The sequence below is a fragment of the Salvia splendens genome, chromosome 12 (assembly GCF_004379255.2).
Source record: "Salvia splendens isolate huo1 chromosome 12, SspV2, whole genome shotgun sequence".
Taxonomy (NCBI): domain Eukaryota; kingdom Viridiplantae; phylum Streptophyta; class Magnoliopsida; order Lamiales; family Lamiaceae; genus Salvia; species Salvia splendens.
Genome location: NC_056043.1, coordinates 2517281 through 2540065, shown reverse-complemented (window position 1 = coordinate 2540065; position 22785 = coordinate 2517281). Strand labels below are relative to the sequence as shown.

Here is a 22785-nt window from a genome sequence, read left to right as displayed (position 1 = left end):
TAGTGGGAGTAGGTATGGTGGATACGAAGGTTGTGATCCAATTGGCGGACAGGTCATGCATCTGCCCTGAAGGAGTGCTCGAGAACGTAATAGTCAAGGTACACGACTTCCTGTACCCCCGGCTGACTTCCATGTGATTAAGATGAGCGATAATGAGTCTGTAGAGTCTGGCGAAGTATTATTGGGGGAGACCTTCCTACGAACTGCTAAGACTATCATTGATGTCTTTGATGGTACTATCTGTCTCGATTACAATGGGTGATAAATATACATTCAGCATAGATGAGGCAATGAAGAAAGGCCACTTGATGTTGAAAATATGGCATTCTGTAGATATCATTAACCCCTTGGTCCAGGAATACCTCGAGACTGAATTAATGCAGGGACAGATTGAGAACTCAGAGATGAGTCATGCTGTTGATAAGGAGGTGGCCAGTTGGTGCCAAGCAATGAATACGAGCAAGTTGTCAGATGAAGAGCTAGCAGAAGCAATTCTGGAATTTTGCACCAAGCCCGAGCTAGCCAGATCGAGGGAGACACTTTATGGGGCAAGCAAGGAAGATCTTCCTGGATCGACTAAGGGGATGACGACTGGGAGCAGCAGAAAAGAACCCCTGCCCCAGGAAAAAGATGTTCCCAAGAAGGAGTTGAAAACACTTCCGCCAGGCCTAAAGTATGCTTACCTTGAGGCGAATGAGACTTTTCCGGTGATTATCACAGCAACTTGATCAAGGAACAGGAAGAGGAGCTGCTGAAAGTCATCCGAAGGAATAAGAGCGCTATTGGTTGGACACTTTCTGACTTGGTAGGGATTAGCCCTGATCTGTGCATGCATCACATTCGATTAAATGAAGGAGCGAAACCCTGCAGAGACCCTCAACGCAAATTGAATCCCAATATGAGGGAAGAGGTATTGAAGGAGGTATTGAAGTTGTTATCCCTAGGAATCATTTATTCCATACCAGACAGTGAATGGTTAGCCCAGTACACATGGTACCCAAAAAGTCGGGAATCCAGGTTGTCAAGAACGACAAGAATGAGTTGGTACCGACCAGGCTAGTCACCGGTTGGAGGATGTGCATTGACTACAGGAAATTGAATGAGGCAACCAAGAAAGACCATTTTCCCCTTCCGTTCATTGACCAGATGCTGGAGAGATTAGCAGGCAAGCAATATTCTGTTTCTTGGACGGATATAGTGGGTATTTCCAAATTTACGTGGACCCCGAGGACCAGGAGAAGACAACTTTCACGTGTCCGTTCGGAACGTATGCATATCGGAGAATGCCGTTTGGCCTTTGCAATGCACCAGGCACTTTTCAACGATGTATGATGAGTATTTCTCAGACCTGCTGGAAGATTGCATCGAGATCTTTATGGACGACTTCACTGTATACGGGGATTCATTTGATTCATGTCTGGCGAGCTTGGATGTAGTGCTGAGAAGATGTCAAGAGAAGCACTTGGTTTTGAATTTCGAGAAATGCCACTTCATGGTCCCTGAAGGAATTGTCCTGGGGCATGTGGTATCGGAAAGGGGCATACAGGTGGACCAAGCAAAAGTGGACGTGATATCGAAACTGCCACCACCCGACAAATCAAAAGGAAGTGAGGGGATTCCTAGGTCACGCAGGATTCTACAGGAGATTTATAAAAGATTTTGCCAAAATTGCTCAGCCACTCACTCATCTGTTGCATAACGATGTTGAGTTTGTTTTTAATGAGGAGTGCATTAAGGCTTTTTCAGCTGCTGAAGGACAGATTAATATCTGCCCCCATCATCAGAGCACCTGATTGGGGTTTGCCGTTTGAAAATCATGTGCGATGCGAGTGACTATGCAGTAGGGGCGGTGCTAGGTCAAAGAGTTGATGGAAAAAGTTACGTGATTTTCTATGCGTCAAAAACGCTAAATCAAGCCCAGAAAAATTACGACACCACGGAGAAGGAAATGTTGGCAGTCGTGTACTCTTTGAAAAATTTCGACCATATCTGCTCGGGTCGAGGGTGATAGTCTTCACAGATCACGCTGCAATAAAGTACTTACTGGCAAAGAAGGAGTCTAAGCCGAGGTTGATCCGAAGGGTGTTACTGTTACAAGGAGTTTAACTGGGAAGTCAGAGACAAGAAGGGGACGGAGAACAGGTGGCTGATCACCTGAGTCGCATTTACCAAGGTGAGACGGATGAAGCATACCTGATGCGTTCCCGGAAGAACATCTTTATTATTTTAAACGATTCTCCTAGACCTATCAATTGGGAAGAAGTAATGGCAGCAACAGGTCCAGGAGATGCTGAAAAAAGGAAATGCCAGGCGAATGCAGAGCCATGGTTCGCTGATCTAGCAAATTACTTGGTCACTAGAGAAGTGCCCAGTTCCGACGAAATTTCCCGGGCCCAGAAGATGAAATTAAAAAGTGAAGCCAAATACTACTTTTGGGACGATCCGTATTTGTGGAAAATGGGAGCTGACCAGGTAATTAGGAGATGCATTCCGGAGTGGGAGCAAAGGGATGTGCTGAATCATTGCCATGCTTTAGCTTGTGGGGGTCACTTTGGACCTAGGAAGACTGCAAGGAAGGTTCTAGACAGTGGTTTCTACTGGCCTACATTACATAAGGATGCATTCGAATTGCCAGAATTGCGAAAGGTGTCAGCAGATTGGAGGAATTTCTAGAAGGGACGAAATGCCACAAGTTCCGGTGATTGTTTGTGAGATTTTCGATGTTTGGGGTATGGACTTTATGGGTCCATTTCCATCTTCATATGGGAATACATACATACTTGTGGCGGTGGACTACGTTTCGAAATGGATAGAGGCAAAAGCTACGACCTCCTGCGAAGCTGTGGAAGTAGCCAAATTTCTGCGGTCTAACATTTTCAACAGGTACGGGATCCCTAGGGCTGTCATCTCAGACCAAGGAACCCATTTTAAGAACCGTACAATAGAGGCTCTCATGAAGAAATACGGAGTCCACCATAGGTTGTCTACGCCTTATCATCCTCAGTCCAATGGCCAGGCAGAAATATCAAATAGGGAGATAAAGGCCATTCTCGAAAAAACGGTGAACCCGTCTAGGAAGGATTGGAGTAAGAGACTGGATGATGCATTATGGGCTTATAGGACAGCTTATAAGACACCTATTGGTATGTCACCATATAGGTTGGTATTTGGAAAAATGTGCCACTTACCCGTGGGAATCGAACACAGAGCATACTGGGCGGTCAAAGAGATCAACATGAATCCGCAGGCTTGTGAAGAAGAGAGGAAGATGCAGCTCCAGGAACTGGAAGAGTTACGGCTTGAGTCTTATGAATCTGCCATGTGGTATAAGGAAAAAACTAAGCTTTGGCATGATAAAAATCTCCGGGTCAAGGAACTCAGGGTAGGACAGAAAGTCCTTTTGTTTCAATCCAAGCTCAAGTTGATGCCTGAAAAGTTAAAGTCTAAATGGATTGGGCCTTACATCATCATGGGACTTCGAGCAAACGGAGCAGTTGAAATCCAGGGAAGTGCACCAAATTCCATACCTTTTCTTGTCAATGGACATAGGATAAAGGTCTTTAGGGATAGCTCAGAGTTGTGTGTAGTGGACGAAGTGCCACTACGCGCACTCTTTGATATCACCTAACCAGTCTAGGAAGGAAGTGTTTTTAAAATATCTCCTGGGTCTAGTAATATAAAGTTTAACCATACCCTGATCCAGGAAATTTTGAGAACACTTGACAACAATTTTGTAAATATTTAATTGCTTTCTTTAAATCAAGAAAAATTCAAACAAATAAAAAATTTTATTCTTCCAAAAATATTTTCGAAATACCGGACCCATCGGGAATGTTTTTGATGCTGTCATATCCTAGACCCGGGGAGTTCGGCGTTTCATTTTTTTAGTTTGATGTTTTCTTTTAGTGTGTTTTGGCAGAAGGAATTTACTTGAGCAAGGAATTGTGGGGTAAAAGAGTTTTGGAGGGAATTGACACCGGTCCGGATTTCAAAGAGCACTTTATGGGGAGGCGTACGGTCGCTAGCGTCACCACCTGCACCCGCCTGCAAAAGGAACTGTCCTCTCCAATGCCTACACTATGATCGGTTTTGGCCTTTTTATTTTTTTTTCATTACTCATTCTCTCTCCAAATATTCTCTCTCCCAAATCAAAAACCCCAAATTTCAATCTCTCTTTAACCCTAATCTGAAAATTTCGCCCAAGTTCTTTTCAAAATTTTCTACAGAATACCATGGATAACCAACAAGGAACCAGCAGCGCTTCTGGATCCGCCGAGAAGAGTGCGGCGGAGTTCATGAATGAACTATTTCAGAAGTTCGGAGGGGCCGATAAAGCGATGCAAGCGTTCGCGATGTTTGCAATGGGACAACCCATGCCAGCCGTTCCAACAACCACCGTGACACAACCGGAGGTTGTCGAGACACCACCCACTGCTGTACAAGAAACCGCACCGGAGGCTGCTACCATTATTCCAGAAGAAACCACCTCTGCCCAGCACACAGTCCCAGAAACCGCCACCAGGCCGGAGGACGATGCAGTGCCCGACGTTCCAGGATCACCCATTACGGAGATTCGCGAAGTAGAGACAGATCTGGCCGCGGGACTGACGTTATTGGCCGTAGGTGAACCCAGGTTAGGTTCTGATTCTCAGAAGGAATCCCCTGTTTTAAAGTTTGGAGGTGATGGTGTTTCAGAGGGAGTAAACCTTGATATTTCTGCTGTGAATTTGGTGGAGAGTGTTGTTGGGGGGGTAGATGCTCTTGTTGCGGTAGTTGAAGACACCGCTATTACTGTCAGTAGGGCTGAGGGGGAAACCCCTGTTCTGGAGGCGTCTGTTGAGAGGGATGCCGTTGATGATGATGATGTTCAAGTGGGCGGAGAAGCCCTAGATTCTGAGAAGGATGTAGAAAAGGAAACCCTAGACGTAGTTGGGGGCGATGAAGCCCAATTTACTGAGGAAGTTGTTGATGCGGGAAGGACTCCCGAAAAATCTGTGGGCACTGAAGCCCAACCTGAAGGAAATCTTACGGGGTTAGAAACCCCTGTTTATATCACGGGGGCAACCCCATTGTTAGCAGAGGAAAGTGGAGCACTCGATTCTGAGGGTGCTCAAGAAACTGTCGATGCAGGACTCCACATGATAGTGGATTTAACTGAGGTCTCTGAGGAGGCCGATTCGCGGCTTAATCTAAGGGAAACAAGGAGACGGACACGTCGGAGTATTCTTGATGACATTGCCGTTTTCTGCCCAACAAAAGGAAAAGGATACGCTGGACCTAGCGACAGCCGTGTCTGCGCAGGAAGACTCCCCCAGGCCGAGTGGAAGGGAGAGTGACGAAGAGGGGCGCCGCGCGAGGGCTAAGAAGAGGAAAGGGAAACAAATTGCTTCCTCCTCGACCGAGAAGGAGAGGGGGAAATCTACTGAATCTCCACTTCCTCCACCCGCCAAGGTACCATACGCCACGGACCCCGAGAATCCTGCCAGGTCCAGTGATTCTGAGGAGGAGCAAGACGAGGATGTACTGAACTTTGACCCGACGGAGATTTGGATTACAAACGAGCTGTTAGACAATATGAGAAGATTTGACGATCCAAAACGTGTGGCCATATACAAGGAAAAGAGTGCTGAGGGAAAGGTGGCGAAGTCCGGAAAAATGTACCACCCGGCGGAACTCAAACATATTAGCTCTAACGATGAGTTCAGGGGGTATATAGATGCAATCGGTTTTGATTGGTTACTCAAGCACAGCACTTTCGAAGTCCCAGTCGACGCGGCCCGTGAATTCTTTTCCACCTTCCGGTTCAAATCCACCGCCGATTTGGATACGGATTCCATAGCTTTCAGGCTTTTTAATGAAGAACATAGGATGAGTATCCGGGAGTGGACGCTGCGGATGGGCTTGCTAACGAGAACAGAAGATGATGAGGGCCTGTGGAACGACAGAATGGTTGGTCCGCCGAAGTTGACGCCAGGATTTCAGGCACAAGGTGCGTGGGAGTTCTTGACTCACTCAAGAGTGGGTCAATTTAAAACAAGTTGGTCGAAGGCACACCATATAGAAAATCGGGTCCTGCGATTCGCCCAAACTTTTGTTAGCTACAACTTGATGGGCACTGCCAACAATGCCCTGACGACCGCCGACCTATACTTTACGTGGTGCATGGCCACAGGAGTACGAGTTCATTTGGGTTATTGGTTAGCCCAAGCCTGCCATCAAGTCACCTCCAACCCGTCCAGGCATCTGTACACGTGCCATCTTCTCGGGGCCTATTTGCAGCGCAACATTGTAATTAAAATCAGCAAGGCCTGCCGTGTAGTAAAGATGTGCTCAGCCCCGGAAGTCTTCAATTTCGATTTTTTTATCAACAAGGGGTTGCTGATCGCCCGAGGGAAGGAGGTGTGTTTTTATGAGGTCGGTAAGTCAGAGGCACAAGTCAAGCAGGAACCCGATGGTGTGGAGGTAAAGGATCAAGCCACTGAGGACGAAGTCAGGCTGATGGTTCAGGGAGTTCAGAAAGAGGTTGAGGAGGTAAGGAAAGGAATCGACGGGGTACGCAAGGAAATGACTGAGATCCGAAGGGAATTCGGAAAAAGCAGGGAAGAGGCCTCAGTCCTAAGGGGACGAATCACCGATTGGGTGGCTTCGTCAACAGAGCAAACCAACAGGATGGCGGAGGGTGTTGCTTTGATGACGACCATGCTGAAATGGCTGCACAAAAAGTTCCCGGATGCATCAGAAACTATTCCTGGGTCTAGCGGCAACATTACAACGCTAAGTCCAGGAAGTGTATCCGCGCAGAAGCCATCACAAGGCCCGAGGCCTCACATCACCCCCCTCTTCCGCTAGACCCGTGGTCCTGAGGACAGCCATACCCCGACCTGCTGATGACAGACCAGTGAAGCCGGAGATGCCGGCCAGGAAGAAAGCAAAGATGACCCAGCCGACGGTGCCACCAAAGTTTGGCTCCCACGGGGGCCAGACACCGAATTGAATTTCCCCTCAAACCCAAGTAACTTTTTCTTTCTTTTATTTAACAGTTCTTTCGTTTTATTTCTGTTTTACCTGTCAGCATGCTAGGTTCTGTATATATGTGTTGAACCCTTCCACTTAGACCAGGCATTGGTCTAAGTGTGAGAAGGGGTTATATGTCATAGCATGTTTTGTGTTGTATGTTGTTCCTTCTCCCACTTAGCCCAATGCTTGGTCTAAGTGTGAGAAGTTTGTGTTTTGTTAAGTTCATTTCATGTAGCCACTAACTGGCCTGCTTTCCACTTCATACGGATTGCTTGGGGACAAGCATAAATTAAGTGGGAGGGGGGGACGCAGTTAGTGCAGTTAGTGTCTTGTACATATTCTGTTAGGTCTAGGAGTTTGTAGAAGTTTTTTTTTAGGTTTCGTGTTTGCATAACTGGTATAATAAATAGCAAAAAGCCCCTTAGGGAGAGTAATTGAAGAGAAAATACATGCTAAATTGTGAATCCTTTTCTCTTAATAAATCAAAGTCAGTTGGATGAAGTGAGAACGATAGAGGATGCCTTAGATAACCCAGTTGTGCAGCCCTACTATAAGAGCGAGTTATAAGCCTATACACTTTGAGCTAACTTGTAAAAAGAATGGGCTACCACTTGATGCTTAGGGAGAAGAGTCTGACGAAAAAAAAAAAAAAAAAAGAGGAAAAGGAGGTATAAGCTGGACGAAGTCCAGGAAAAGGAGGTATAAGCTGGACGAAGTCCAGGAAAAGGAGGTATAAGCTGGACGAAGTCCAGGGGAGGAGTTAAAATAATAAAACCGGAGGTATAAGCTGGACGAAGTCCAGGAAAAAAAAAAAAAAAAAAAAATTTAAGGGTAGGAAGCAGTAGTAACCAGACCCAGGAATAAAAAGGAGACGGTAGGAAGGAGAAACTCTCATAACCCGATGCATCAGTGGAGTAACTCTAACTTAAGAGCGATCCGATCCTAACATCCCTGGTGAGGAATGAGTGATCGAGTGAATCTAACAATTGGGAAGTCAGAAGGCTATCTTGACGAACTGACAACTCGACTAGATAGAAGAAGGGAAGGGGAGGAATCTGAGGCTGTAAACGCTTGGATTGACCTTAAACTTGTGGGGATGGCTGCTAGGAAAATACCAGTTTATGCGCTTATGTGTTTTCTTCTCTTTTGTGATTTTTATGTGTTTCGTGTTGTAGTTGTCTAGGTCTAGGAGTCTGTTTTGTTTGTAGAAAAGTACTTGGAGGAGGGCCGTGCATTGAAATTCGCCTTATTTCTTTTTCTTGTCTTTCATACTTGAGGACAAGCATGGTTTAAGTGTGAGCAGTTTGATAAGGCTAATTTCATGCATGGGTCTAGGGATTTAATTCGTGATTTTACTAGGACTAACGCACGTTTTAAGCCAGGTGTGTGAAGGAATTCGCCAGGTCCAGGAAAGAAGACCAAAAAATCACAAGGTCGAGGAACTGGCGATTTAGTGAACGATTATGAAGAGAATTGCTCGACGGAGGAAGCTCCAGAGTTGAAGGGTAGAATAGAGATTTCTACGAAGACTCAAGGGCTATTTCCGCATCTATAAAAGGCAGAAGCATGCAAGCTGGAGGGATCTTCCCGGGGGAGACCTCACCACAGCCTGTTGCTTAGTTCACTTTCCCACACACACACTTGATACTAGTTTTTGAGGAGATCTCAGTTCGCACGTCCGGGTTTCATCTTAGCTTCTGATATGGTGTAACACCGCTCTTGTTAAGAGCGAAGAAACAATTTATTTTCTGCTTTCCGCATTTTGCTTACTTTGCCGAGCTTCGTTGTTCGAAGCTCGGTTCGCTGTTTTCACCGAATAGTTTCCGGTTTAAGTGCAAGTTTGATTTTCCGTTACGGCGATTGTGTTGATTTCTGGTTTGATCGTTTCGCTTATTGAGATTTTGGAGTTTTAATTTGTCTGAGTTGGATGCGTTTCGCAGCTGTTTACTGAGTTATTGCAGGTTAATGGTCAGATCTGGGAGATTGGAGTTGGATTGTGGAAGAATTTTGGTTGGATTTGCTGGATTTGTTGGTTGTTGGGTTCGGATGTCTTGGATCCGGAGTGGATCAAGCATTCTGACGTGAATCTGAGTAGTTTCGATCTGATTTTCATGCTTAGTTTACGTGATTTTCTTTCATTCCGTCTAGTGTACGCAGATCTGATGTGTTTCCGAGTTGCAGCAAGATAACGACGACCAAATCTCTATATTCTGTTCGAATCTCGCTTTTTGCTCTGTTTGTTCATCTGCAAGTTCAATTGGGTGGAGAGGATGCATTTTGCTGCGAGCTAGCGTCAGAGTTTGTTAATCTGCAGTTCTTTCCGTACTTGCCATTTTTGGAATTATGGTCCCCACTTTCAGTCATATTCTGTTTAGCTAGATTAGGTAGTTGTTTACACTGTCTAGGAAGTGGTTATGTTTCTTGTTGTCGAAATCTGAATTTACAAGTTTAACATGTCCTAGGTCTAGCATTTACATTTTCTGCCTAGGTCTAGAGTTAGTTTAAAATTCTCAACCCTTTTGTTGCGTGGCAGCAGCCATTAGTCTGTCCAAAGTCTCTGAGCACTACTTTGCGAGTCCATCTCTGTGGGATCGACCCCACTTCCCTATACTAATTCATAGTATTCGGGTTGAGGGATTTATATTTTTTTGAAGGAGGGTCGATGTGTGTCCAACGACCAAGCACTTTATGTTCTCTTAAGTTCCTAGACCTTGTGCTCTAGTGGATTTAAGGAGCGTGGTGTCTTGACCAAGCGCTTGCAGTGATCTATTTCTGTGCACACTCGATATATACAACCAACAAAATCCTCGTTTCACTGATCCTCTCACCTATAAAGAGGCCATGAGAAGCAAAGACAGAGAGAGATGGATAGAGGCCATGAATGAAGAAATAGAGTCTTTACTCAAGAACAAAACCTGGATTTTGGTGGACAAATCCAAGCTGAATACAGATGGAAAGGAGAGGAAGCTGATCAGTTGCAAGTGGTTGTTTAAAAAGAAGGTAGAGACCACTGATAAAGACAGAATCAGGTTCAAAGCAAGGCTGGTGGCAAGGGGATTTACACAGCAAGAAGGAGTTGACTTCAATGAGGTGTTTGCTCCGGTTGTTAAGCACACTTCTATTAGGATTTTGTTGGCTGTGGTGAATCAGCTAGATTGGGAATTGCAGCAGCTTGATGTGAAGACTGTCTTCCTAAATGGAGACCTAGAGGAGACTATCTTCATGGATCAGCCAGAGGGCTATGTGAAGAGTGGTGAAGAAAGCAAGGTGTGCTTGCTACAAAAGAGTCTTTATGGTCTTAAGCAAAGTCCTAGACAGTGGAACAAGAAGTTTGATGCACAAATGAAGAAGATTGGCTTCATTAGATCAGAGTTTGATGATTGCATCTACATCAAGAGGAAGGGCAAAACACCTATTGCCTATCTATTGCTCTATGTGGATGATATGCTACTTGCAGGACCTTCTATGACAGAAATTCAGCAAGTCAAGGAGGATTTGAAGTCTAGCTTTGAAATGAAGGATCTAGGAGAGTCAAGGAAGATCCTAGGCATACACATTCAGAGAGACAGAGGCTGCAAGAAGCTGTGGATGCTTCAAACTGACTATATTGAGAAAGTTTTGCAGAGATTCAAAATGGAAAATGCAAAAGCTGCATCAACTCCTCTGTCCCAGAGTTTTAAGCTTTCAAAGGAGCAGGCCCCTAAATCTAAGCAAGAGGCTGAGGAGATGGAGTCTATTCCTTATGCTAGTGTGGTTGGAAGTGTTATGTATACTATGATCTGTACCAGACCAGATCTGGCACATGCTATCTCAGTGACTAGCAGATACATGGCTGACCCGGGGAAGGAGCATTGGAATGCTCTTAAGTGGATATTGAGGTACATGAAGTCAACCAGTGGCTGGGGAATTGTCTTCAATGGCTGGGAAGGTGAATCTGAGGAGGTTGTGCAGGGCTATTGTGATGCAGACTATGCTGCAAACCTGGACAACAGAAAGTCCCAAACAGGTTATCTTTTCACCATGTTTGGAACTGTAATCAGCTGGAAATCAGGTTTGCAAAGTGTTGTTGCTCTCTCAACAACAGAATCAGAGTATATAGCTCTCACTGCAGCTGTACAGGAGAGTTTTTGGATTCAGGGAGTGATTTCTGACTTTGGTTTTGACCAAAAGACAATGTTGATTCATTGTGACAGCAGCTCAGCTATGTGCTTGGCTAAACATCCGGGTTTTCATGAAAGGAGCAAGCACATAGACATAAAGTTGCATTTTATTAGAGATGAGATTGAGAAGGGGAGAGTGAAGGTGATTAAGATTAACACCTTGCACAATCCGGCTGACATGCTAACAAAGTCTCTAGGTAGAGACAAGTTTGATCATTGCAAGAAGTTGATCAATGTTTGTGCAAGAACTGAGATGAGCCCTCAGGTGGAGAATTGTAATAATGGAGTGCTCATTTCAGTTGGAAGAAGAAGGCAGAAGAAGGAAGCTCGGCTTTGAGCTGGAACTAGCCGAGAAGGGAGTTCGGTTTTTGAGCCGAGAAGGGAGTTCGGTTTTGAGCCGAGAAGGGAGTTCGGTCTTGAGCCGAGAAGGGAGTTCGGTTTTGAGCCGAGAATGGAGTTCGGTCTTGAGCCGAGAAGGAAGAAGCAACCTAGAGAAACTAGCCGTTGGAGCAGCAGTTAGTTAGCTGAGATGTAGCGGTTATTCTTCTTGTTTTCTTGATTCTTGTTGTAGTTAGTTAGTAGCAGTTGCTACTTGATTGTAGAGCTTTAAATAGCTCATAAACCGTGTATGTAGTTAGTAGTTTTTAATCAATAAAGAGTTTTCCAGTTTCTCTCCAAGATTATCATCTTCAATACTCAAAGTGTGAGTGTGTGTGTTTCTGCATTGTGTGATCTCATACAACAGTGAGTGTGTGTGTGATCTTCTTGAGTGTGTGAAAGCCTTGTGTGTGCGAATCCCAACAAGTCAAGATCGATTTATTGCATCATATTAGATCTCGTACAATTATGAGTGACAAATGTATATATTTTTGTCAAAATAGAACTTGCCTTTATTTCAACACAATTAAACCTTTCATTTAAAGTAAACTGATGAATGATGATTGATGTATGCAATGCTCTTTTACTTTTAGAAATTCACTTTTAAGGATCAAATTATGATTAGGGGTGTATTTGTAATTAGGGATTCGTCTTTAATAAAAAAAATACTATGATAAAAGATTCACATTTCTCAATTCATTAAGACAATTTTGGGACTTATGCTCTATTGATAAGATCGTACCAGTATGCTTATGGGCATGTGCCCACACACATGTAGTGTCTTATTGAATAATTACACATAATTTAACTTTTAATGAGTAATTTTAGTTAAAAATATTTCTTTTTCTTACCCTCGTTTGTGAAAACGTAAAATTGTCAAACTTCAAAATTGGTAAACAAATTCGTCTAGATGTTCCCACATTGCCCAATTTTCAAGTTTAGTTATTTTTCATTAAGCATTAATTATCTCATTTTATTATATCAAGATATTCGTTATTGTATATTTCATTTGTTTTATTATATGTGATAAATATTTTACATTTTCCATTAACTAGTTTCATCCACATATCATTACAAAATTTATAAATAAAAGTAAAACTCTCAATATACCAACGTTTCCACTAGTATTATACTTTACATTTCTCAAAATTGTTGATCTTAAATGTATGATAATTAATGACTAATGAATAGAGTATGAATAATGGTGTGGTCTCAATATATTAAAAAATAAATATTTGCAATCATGTTGGACTAGTGTTTTCATTATTCAGATATTTTTACCTATTTCAATTTATTTTCAGAATTATTAACCAAATTCACTAAATTTAAATAGCATTTGTGATTATTTTGTGATTTATAATATTATTAGAAAGTGATTTTTAAGATAATTAAGCAATTGGTTGCTATGATTAATTATTTATTCTATTTTCTAAAACTTAAATTTTCGTAATGAATTTTCTACAATTAATCTTATTATATTCTATACATATGGAATACTGAATACTATGATTATATAGATCCCATTAAAATGCAAATTCAGAATATTACACCTAGTTTTTAGCTGTCACGTGAGTCTCTGTTCCACACGTGCAGAAGCCTTCTTGTTTTCGCGAGTGGTGACGTAAGGCCATCCACAACGCTGTCTCTATACCGTCTCTTAAACCGTCTCTTAACTACTATTTGAGCACTATTTGAGGGCCCCACTGTCCTTTTTTCCTCCATCTCTTAACTAAGAGACGGAGGCTGCAACGCTCCGTCTCTTAACCGTCTCTATACCGTCTCTTAATTACTATTCATTCAATTTAATTTATAATTTTTTTTAAAACCCAATTCAATTTAAACAAACACACTTTATTAAAATTAAAACAAAATAAAAAAACACACAAAATAAAAAAACACACAAAATAAAAAAACACACAAAATAAAAAAACACACAAAATAAAAAAAAATTAATCGGAAGGGCTAATCATCCTCCGGAGGCGGTCGAGGTTGAGGGGGAGTCGGAAGGCCAAGTTGTGCTGCCATATGCACAATTTCGTTCCACCAGGCCGCGTATTGGGAGTGCGAGAAGCGGGAAGTGTCCGCCATTGTGGCGGTCATGTACGCCACCATAAGTGTGTCCGAGCCTCCTCGCGAGCCCGATCCTGAGGCCGGCTGGCTTGATTCGCCTCGGCCCTTCCTTGCTCTAGCCGCTTTCGCCGCCTTCGTCCCTTGCGGCCGACGGCGCCTACTCGCGGATCCTCCTGCATCGCCGACCGTACCCGCAAACTCCTGGGATTCAGCATCATGTTGGCTGATGCCTTCAGCAGTGTCACCACCAGACGCACCAGCACTAGACGAGTATTGGCCACTCGCCGTATGCTTCGTGCGCTTCGAGTTTGAGCCCGAGCTGGAGCGGAAACCGCCGGCCCATCGTTCCTCGTCCTTGACGGCGCGCCAAACATCAACAAATCTGAATTGATGTCCCTCGTCCTGGTAGTAGGCGCGCAAAGCGGACGTCAAAATGTCGGTGGCCGTGGCGCCGCTTTGGTAGCGCGCCTCTTCCGCCGAGTAGATGCCGCATAATTTTTTGACCTGTCGGTCGACTCGGTCAAAGTGACAGCGGATCATTTTAACTGTGCGCTTGCGGGAGCGGTTCGGCTTTATTTGGTGGTAGACCTCGACAACCTTTTCCCAGAAACACTTCCGGGTTTGTTGATTCCCGACGATGGGATCGTACGAGACCGTGATCCAGGCGTTGTACACCGCCATCGTTTCGAGGTTGTTGTACGGATGTCGGCCAAGATCCTCTTCCTCTTCATCTTCTTCCTCCTCGTCCTCGCCCGTCTGGGGTTGTACACTGCCTCGGCCACCTCCACCGCCTCGCCCACCTCCACCGCCTCGGCCTACTCCCGGCGTGGGATCAACTGGAAAATCCTCCCGGATCTGGGATAATCCCTGCGAAAACCGCGGGACGTTGGGACGAACATATGCATCAAGGTCAAAATTGGGTGGTTGGTACCCCCCCGGCGTCGCCGAACCCTGGGTCCCCGGCGTTGACGAACCTCCACCGCCCAATGTGTTGATCATGTTCTCCCAATCGCCGAATGAGTTGAGATCCCACCCGCCGGAGCCGGAGCCGCCATAGTTGCCCTCGCCGTCGCCGGACATCTTGAGTTGGGTTATGAAAATTTCAGCGAAAATTTGAGAGAAAATTTAGATGATATGAAGAATAGATGTGTAGTTGTGTGTAAATGAGGATGGGTTTAGGAGTATTTATAGAGTAAAAAATTTAATAAAAAACAAAAAAAATATAAAAAAAAAAACAAAAAAACGGTAATAATACCGTTACAAAATTTTTTTTTATTATTTAAATTCGAATTTTTTTAAAAAAAAAATATTTATTGCGTCAGCACGTGACGACGCCCACTCGCGGGCCGGCGAGTGGGCGTCACGCACGACGCCGGGCTGCGCCACGTCGCCGAGGCGCGTGGCGAGCCAGCTCGTCTCCTGGCTCGGCGAGTCGAGTCGCGCGACGAGACGCGCGACGAGACGGGACGAGATGGAGGCTGCAACGCGTCTCGCCGGGGTCTCGTCTCGCTGAGACGAGACGCGAGACGCCGGCGAGTCCCGTTGTGGATGGTCTAAGCCTCGGCACGTGCTTGAAGAGTATGGAGAGGCGGCACGTGTCAAAAGGAGAAAAAAATGATTTATTGCTTTTTTTTTTACTCATTGCCTCGGCCAGACAGAATGTACAGTACGCGTGATTTGGACTTGGTCTCTGAAATTGACCTTTTTATGTGAAATGACGTTACTGCCCCTCAATGATTTAGCGGTTGGCATTGAAGCTGCGTCAGTTTGGCGGTACTGTTTTTGTAATTTTGCAGGGGCCGATAGGGACCTCAAAGTAAGGGCCATATCCGCAGAGGAAAAGTTGGGGCAGATATTTGCAGACCCAATAAAATTTGCAAATTGACTCTCTTCATTTAAATATTGCTCCTTTATTATTTTTACCATCATATAATTTCTGAATATGAAAGTTACGCCTGCATGGGCATAGCGCAGTTGACAACGGATGGGCAGATCTTGCTGCAATGAGTCTGGGTTCGAATCTTCCTGCAATGAGTCTGGGTTCGAATCCCACTGCTGTGGTGTAGTTGCTTCCATCTCTCAGGCACAAGTGTGAGGCCTTGGGAGATGGGCTTCTGATAGCCAGTGGGTTAAGGCCTCCCCCTTAACGGGCTACTGCGTACCCTGATTGAACCTTCTTACATGATATTAGGCCGGAGTGTGGGGACCGCCAAGACGGCAGAATCGTTTTTTTTTTTCTGCAATGAATATGAAAGTTATAGTACTAAATTTTTTAATTATTAAATATGAAAGTCATATACTTCTGAATTTTTTGAGCAATGCGTTAGTGTGTCCACCCATGGTTTGTGTGTCCCATTGTCATGCTCCAACATTGAAGTAGGCAATAATATTTGAATTTATTATTTCATCCTTAAATCAATGGTCATGGATTGAATTATTGACTATAGTTCATGTATGGACCAGTCTTAAATTTATGAGTCAATTATCTCATTTTTTGAGGTGCCTATAAATGAACGAGTTGATTAATTATTAAGACTATTGATGTAGTATACCCTCGTCTTGAAGCCCCAAAAAAGTGAAGATCTAAGCTTACATGCATATAACCTTTTACATATTAAGTAAATTGATATATGTAGTAAATTGGAAAGAACATAATGGCGTATATCAGAAGAGATGCATGCGCATATCAGTATTGGAGGAAAAATGGGGTATGGTAAGGTTGGAATTGAGAAAAGTGTAATTTCATCATATAAATTGTTTGTAGGTCCAATGTAATGAAAAGATATATATTATGATAATGGAGTCATTAGGGCAGAAATTTATGGCATTTTGTGCTATCATTCCATGCAATGATGGTGAATCACTGAATCCGAATCGGTCCCATTGTGGTAATTCAAACTAGTAAATGATAGTTTATGGATAAAATACTTGTATAAAAATATTCGTATTACAAATGCATTTGTTGACTAATTATCCGTCGTTTATCCGTTGGTCCGACGGAATTTATGGAACAACACATGATCAGTAGAACGTCATAATTAGTAGGTCTCAATAAAATTCACCAACGGTCGATAATTTATTTATCAACGCTGCTTACATCTACAAACGTCATCCGTCGATAACCTTGATTTGGGATAGATTTTATAAGATTATCAGTGTAAAATCTCATCAATAATCTCTACTTTTTCTAGGACGAGTTTCAAGTTACAATTTCCTACATGGCATATTTATTTTTAATTTTATGATATTTTACATTGTTGATCTATGAGAAAATTATAGGATTTCTCAAATAACAAATTTATATAAATAAACAACAATCTCGAATTAATTGTTAGACCGATTTAGCTAGTAATCAAATTAACTAATTGATCAAGGTGGGACAAGTCTGATTCAACACCTCAAAATATGAGATGCAATTGTTTTTTGTTTATTTGCCAAGAATTCTTTTGTCCTTGGTAGGAAAGGATAGGTTTTTTACTATTATCTGACATGAATTATTATACACCTAGCTAGGAATGGTACAATAATATAAAAATGATGATACATGATGATTAATGTGTGTGTGTGTGTGGAATCTTCAAAAACAGTATAGAATGGTCCAATATTTTGTCTATTAAATTTGCAGTATGTGTGAAGAAGCATCGGAATAGCTCATTATTATAGTGACCCTTCATAAAACCACATATGCCCTTTAATACATTTGATCTTTTTAGGTTGATCAATAAATTGAAGTAAATCTTGTATTTTGGGGTTAGTAAATCGTAATTAATTTAATATCACTAATCGATTGAAGATCAAAGATAAAGACTAGTACAATATACTAGTATTAAATATATATGATGTATAGAAGCAGTTCAAAACAAAATTAACCAAAAAACAACATCAACACATAGATAGAAATAAATGCCGCGATTAATTATGAAATCAGCATTAATTAAGATTTTGAGAGAGCGTCACCACCTCATTGTAAATTGGTGACAAAATACAGTTACTTTTTGGATACTCTTTTCTACTTAAATTTTATTCGTAAAATAGTACTTCATACTCCATAATTTCTTCATTTAATATTTATTTACTAGAAATCATGTCAAACTGTTTTTTTTTTCTTTTTTTGATGTTAAACTTTCTAATAATAAAGGTTTAATATTTTTCAAGTTCCCTTCATAACATATGCCTGATTTTCTTAATCATGCAGTAGTATACGCTATTATCTTATTAAAAATTATTAGTATATTCTAATTAGTCTATTATTACACGCAGCAAATATTATATTAAGACGAATGTGAATATAGTAGAATACAAAGTTGAAAAGTGTTAAATAAATAAAGACTTCATTGGTAAAATTAATTAGAGGGTAAACAATACAAAATTATAAGTAATATTATTGTTGATAGAGATTTCGCACCTAACATGATATTCAAGAAAAAAGTATAAATAAAGAAAAGAATCACATTGTGCTACCAAATTAATATACCTAAGAAATCATCAAATAATAATTTAAATTTGAAGTTACAACAACAAAAAACACAATAGCAATATTCTCGGTGTTTTGATAGGTTGACAAATAGACAAAAAATGTTGTCACTTCGACAAATCCTACTCAGACATTAAATTAATTAATTACCATAATCACCAAATCAAGAATAACCCAAAATTAGGAATTATTTTTTGGCGATGAATCCGAGATATGGATCTAACTAGACTTTATTCCTTAGTTTAATGGTATTAACAATTAAAAATTATTTTCCAAACTGTTGGCTGTTGTTTACATGTCTGGAACTTTGTATCATGGTATGAACATTAGATTATTTCTTCATATTATTCTTAGATTTGCTACCAACTATTCAGAAAATGTTTCAAAAATTTTATATCTCTGATTTTTTTTTTAAACAATATAAATTCGTGTCTTCTACGTATATTGATTCTTCGCCTCGATTTGACAGAGTTTTTCATCTGTTTTTGTGATGGCAAACTGGCATTTGGAATAACAAGTCAACTGCTATGTCTCTTTCTATTTATTTTAGTGTAATTGGATTAACTTTGTAACATCTCGAATTATAGGGCTTGACGAAAGATTTGGATATGTGATGAGGAATAGTAGTTAAGTTAAACTATAAGGTAGAAATTTAATACGAAATGTCGATTATGTGATTTTCGGCAATCTCTTTTACCCACGTAAAATCGTAAATCGAAGCTAAGGGCTAACAATTTTATAAATTATAAATTATGGCCTAGCATAATTGTAAATAATGTGAGGATTTATTTTTGTCCATTTAAGGGTAATTGGAATTTTTATCGCCTATTTCGGTTTTTCGCAAAATCGATTGTCGAAACATTTGAGGTGTCGGACGAGAATAATTTTAGATTAATCTAGGATTAATGTGCTACGAGATGGTATATAGAATCCATAAATATGGGATCGTATGACATGAAAATAAATTAGTACAAGGAAATAAATTTAACTTAAGTAAATAAATAATTAGAATTTTAAAGAAAAATCTAGAAGTTGTTGGATAAAATTTAAAAGTCAAAGACTTATCTTCTCTCCCTCATGATTTTCGTCCATGAGCAGCTCCCCTCAACCTCCATAGCCAAAAACCTTCTTTCCCATTTATTTGGCTTGTTCGTCGGTAAATTGAGGATTTAATCGTATAAAACATAGCAAATCAAGTAAGGTCTTTCTTACTATACTATTTTTATAACATGAAATTCAATACATATTGAGGTTTAAAATCTGAAAATTTCGAGCTCCATAGGTGTTGATGGATACATGGTTTTATGTTCGATTAATTGTCGAATACGTAGCGTATAGACGTCGTATGCCACGTTTTGATGAATAATTTCCAAGTTAAATTGCCATGGTATGAACTTGATGATGAGATTGAAAATACACCTTAGGGTTTGTGTTTTTAGTAGTTAGATGCTCAAGTTAGATGAAATTTATGATTAAACATGAATTGAAATAGAATTGGATCAACAAGGTTTAATCCCCTGTTTTTCAGTGACATGTTCCAATTTGTTTGGCATGGGTAGAATAGTGGAAACTTTGGTTTAACAATTTCTATAATAACTATGATGAGTCTAGAAGATCCCTGATTTGTATGAAGAATTTAGGAGTTCGTTTACTATGTGTATAAATTGTTATAACAATACAACTACGAACTGTCAAAATTCTGGTACTTTGTCATATTTTGGTATTTGTTATCCGACATATTCAGGGCATTTAAGGTCAATTAAAACTTGATTGCATAATTTCTAAATTAACTATAAGGTTTTTAGTTGTTCTCTAAATTTTATGACGAATTAAAGAGTACAAATACCATTTATAAGAATTGTTTAGAAACTGCTGCCAGAAATGGCCTGATTTTTGGTAGTCCATGGGAAAACGAGAATATCTCTTAAACTATTAGGAATCTTTGAATGAATCTTATTGGATTATAAATCAGACTTCATTGGGTATTTAAAAATATTAGGTCAAGTCTCTAAATTCTTCCGTATGAATATAGAAGTTGTGTGACGAATCGATCCAGTGCAGTTGTTATACTAGAGAGTTAAGGAATAAGGGGATATTAAGTTAATATAGCAAATGAATTTATTTAAGATGTTTGATCATGGAACTGTGATTTAGAATGAATATGAGTGTTAATGTAAATTTTAGGAACTTTCTAATTGAGGTTAGCAATTTTAATACATTAACTACATGATTATATATTCTCTGTGAATAGTATTATGTGAATAGTAACAGAATACTTAGTGATTTTATTGGAAGACTTAATGAGCTGAAGTTGACGAAAATAAGTATATGTTACTAATGTTTACGATATTTATAGTATAAGGCATAGAAGCTTGTAACACGAGTCGTGCAAAAATGAATGGATCTAGAAGATAGCGAAGGGTCGAAAGGTGAAATAGGCTTATATTCATAAGCCTGCGAGGTAGCGTATCCTCTCTATAGTTTTCGATTCCGTTGGTTGAGATGATGTGTCCTATAATGTGCTTATTTGTGTGATGTTAATTAAATAATGTGCTTAAATATGCTTATAATTTAATATGTGGATTGTTATGGTACTTATTAATTTTGATATGAATGATCTACAGAAATAATGGTACGAATATGAATAAAAGACAATGGGTATTATATGCAATGAAACGTAATAAATTATGAAGATCTGAATAATGTGAAATATGTCTGAATAGATTATGAAAAGATATCTGAATGTATATGAAAAAGAAGTGATCTGATAGGTAGAGCCTGAATAAAATAAACACAAGAGAATAATATGTAAAGGTTATAAAAGTATATACTAAAAGAATGTCTGTGAATCTGATAAGAATGATTATCTGAAGTGATATTTGGAAATGGAATACATGTGAAAAAGAGATATGAAAGAAGAATACGAAATAAAACGTCCTGTTTGCTTGGTCACATGTGTTGGGTACAATTGGCATGCCATAGGACAGCAGCGCTGCATTATCTGTGATCACTCGTCTTCTGGATAACCGAAGCGAGGATCGTCTGTTATCTGACGGGCCCCTATCTGATCTGTCTGATCTGCACCCTAATGGGTGGTCTGATTATCTGTCTGCACCCTCATGGGTGGTCTGATTTTCTGATATGCACCCTATGGGTGGTCTGTGCGGAGTCCTCTCGAGGACGAAAATCCGCGTCTGCATCTGATTCTGTTTCTGATCTGGTCCGTGTACCCTGCCTGAAACCAAGCAGATATTGGGGCTATATGATAAGATAAAATAAAATAATATCTGATGATTTCTGAATACGAATCTGTAATCTGTGATGTGTAAAATAATATCTGATTAATTGTGTATAAGAATTTGTAATCTGTGATGTGTAAAATAATATCTGATGAATTGTGAATAAGAATCTGTGATCTGTGATATATAAAATAATATCTGATGACTCCTGAATAAGAATCTGTGATCCGTGATGTATAAAATAATATCTAATGACTTCTGAATAAGAATCTGTTATCTGTGATATATAAAATAATATCTGAGGACTTATGAATAAGGATCTGTGATATGTGATTTGTAAAATATGATATATGATATGAATGTTGATCGGTCCTCACGTGGAGGAAATGATATATTATGTTGAATGGTCCCCGCTCGGGGTAATTAACACGGAAATAAAAATAGTATATGAAAAATAAATGGTAAAAGGAGAAAAATGTGATACGAGATAATAATATATGATGAATATGTGTGGTTATCTGAACAAGTATTCTTTAATTCAAAGATTATGAGATGGTAAGTAATTTGGAAATTTGTAAAATTGAAATGAAAATAAGCAAAAGATTAAAAAGGAAATAATGTAGTTATTATAGTTACTATTGTCTTAGCTGAGAGGGTTGGATTCTGTAGTTTGGATATTGCTACTGGGCTTTCGAGCTCACTCCCCCCTCTTTTTCCCCTGCAGGTTAGAGTTGATATTATGTCAGTGGTGTTGCGCAGCTTTGCATCTTTTGCGAGTCACTGGTGGTCAACTTGGTTTAGTAGTCGTGGCATGTTGTATAATAGTTTAATCTTTAATCTTCCGTAGGATAAATGTTAAGTTTTTTAAATGTAATAGATTTTAATTGTGCTTTTAAGCTAAAAAGAAAAAGAAAAATTTAAGCACGGGGTTTTCGATACTGAAACGTGACATCACTTATTCGGTGGGTACCTACCGGGTAAGGGGTGTTACAAACTTAATTGATCAATATTATTATAATGAGACATCACACAAGTTTGGAAAGTGCGGAGTGCACGCTTGTTTGAATTCATTATGATTAGATGGGGGTTCGAGGGCAGCGCCCCCGAGTAGCGGGGTCCAAGGACTAATTTGCAATTTTTTGAATAGAAAATTTCTGAATAGAAAATTTCCATTAAAGTTTCTGAATAGAAAATTTCATCCAGAAATATAATTTCTGATAGTCGAAGGACTAATTTGCAATTTTTGAAACCATTTGGAAAAACAGTTCAAATCGGTTAAGAAACGAAGAGACGCAACGTTTCGTGAAAAGACGCGATCAGGCCTCTTCTTATTGATCATTTTCGGTTCAAAGTGGGGATCGTAGAATCTACATACTAAACTTCTAAACCTGAATTGTATCCGATCAAATATTGGTAGAACCACCAAATTAATTTGATCTAAAAGTGT

General features: G+C 40.3%; 1 long non-coding RNA gene and 1 pseudogene across 1 annotated transcript; both read left to right on the top strand.

The window, feature by feature from the left end:
• The window catches only part of LOC121759172, a 4781-nt pseudogene extending 4769 nt beyond the window's left edge, over positions 1–12 (top strand).
• An 18963-nt stretch (positions 13–18975) lies between these two features.
• Positions 18976–22262, top strand: LOC121757385. Its single transcript, XR_006041251.1, has 3 exons — positions 18976–19295; positions 20456–20560; positions 22063–22262. It is a non-coding gene; the product is annotated as an uncharacterized LOC121757385 (long non-coding RNA).
• The last annotated feature ends 523 nt before the right edge of the window (positions 22263–22785 follow it).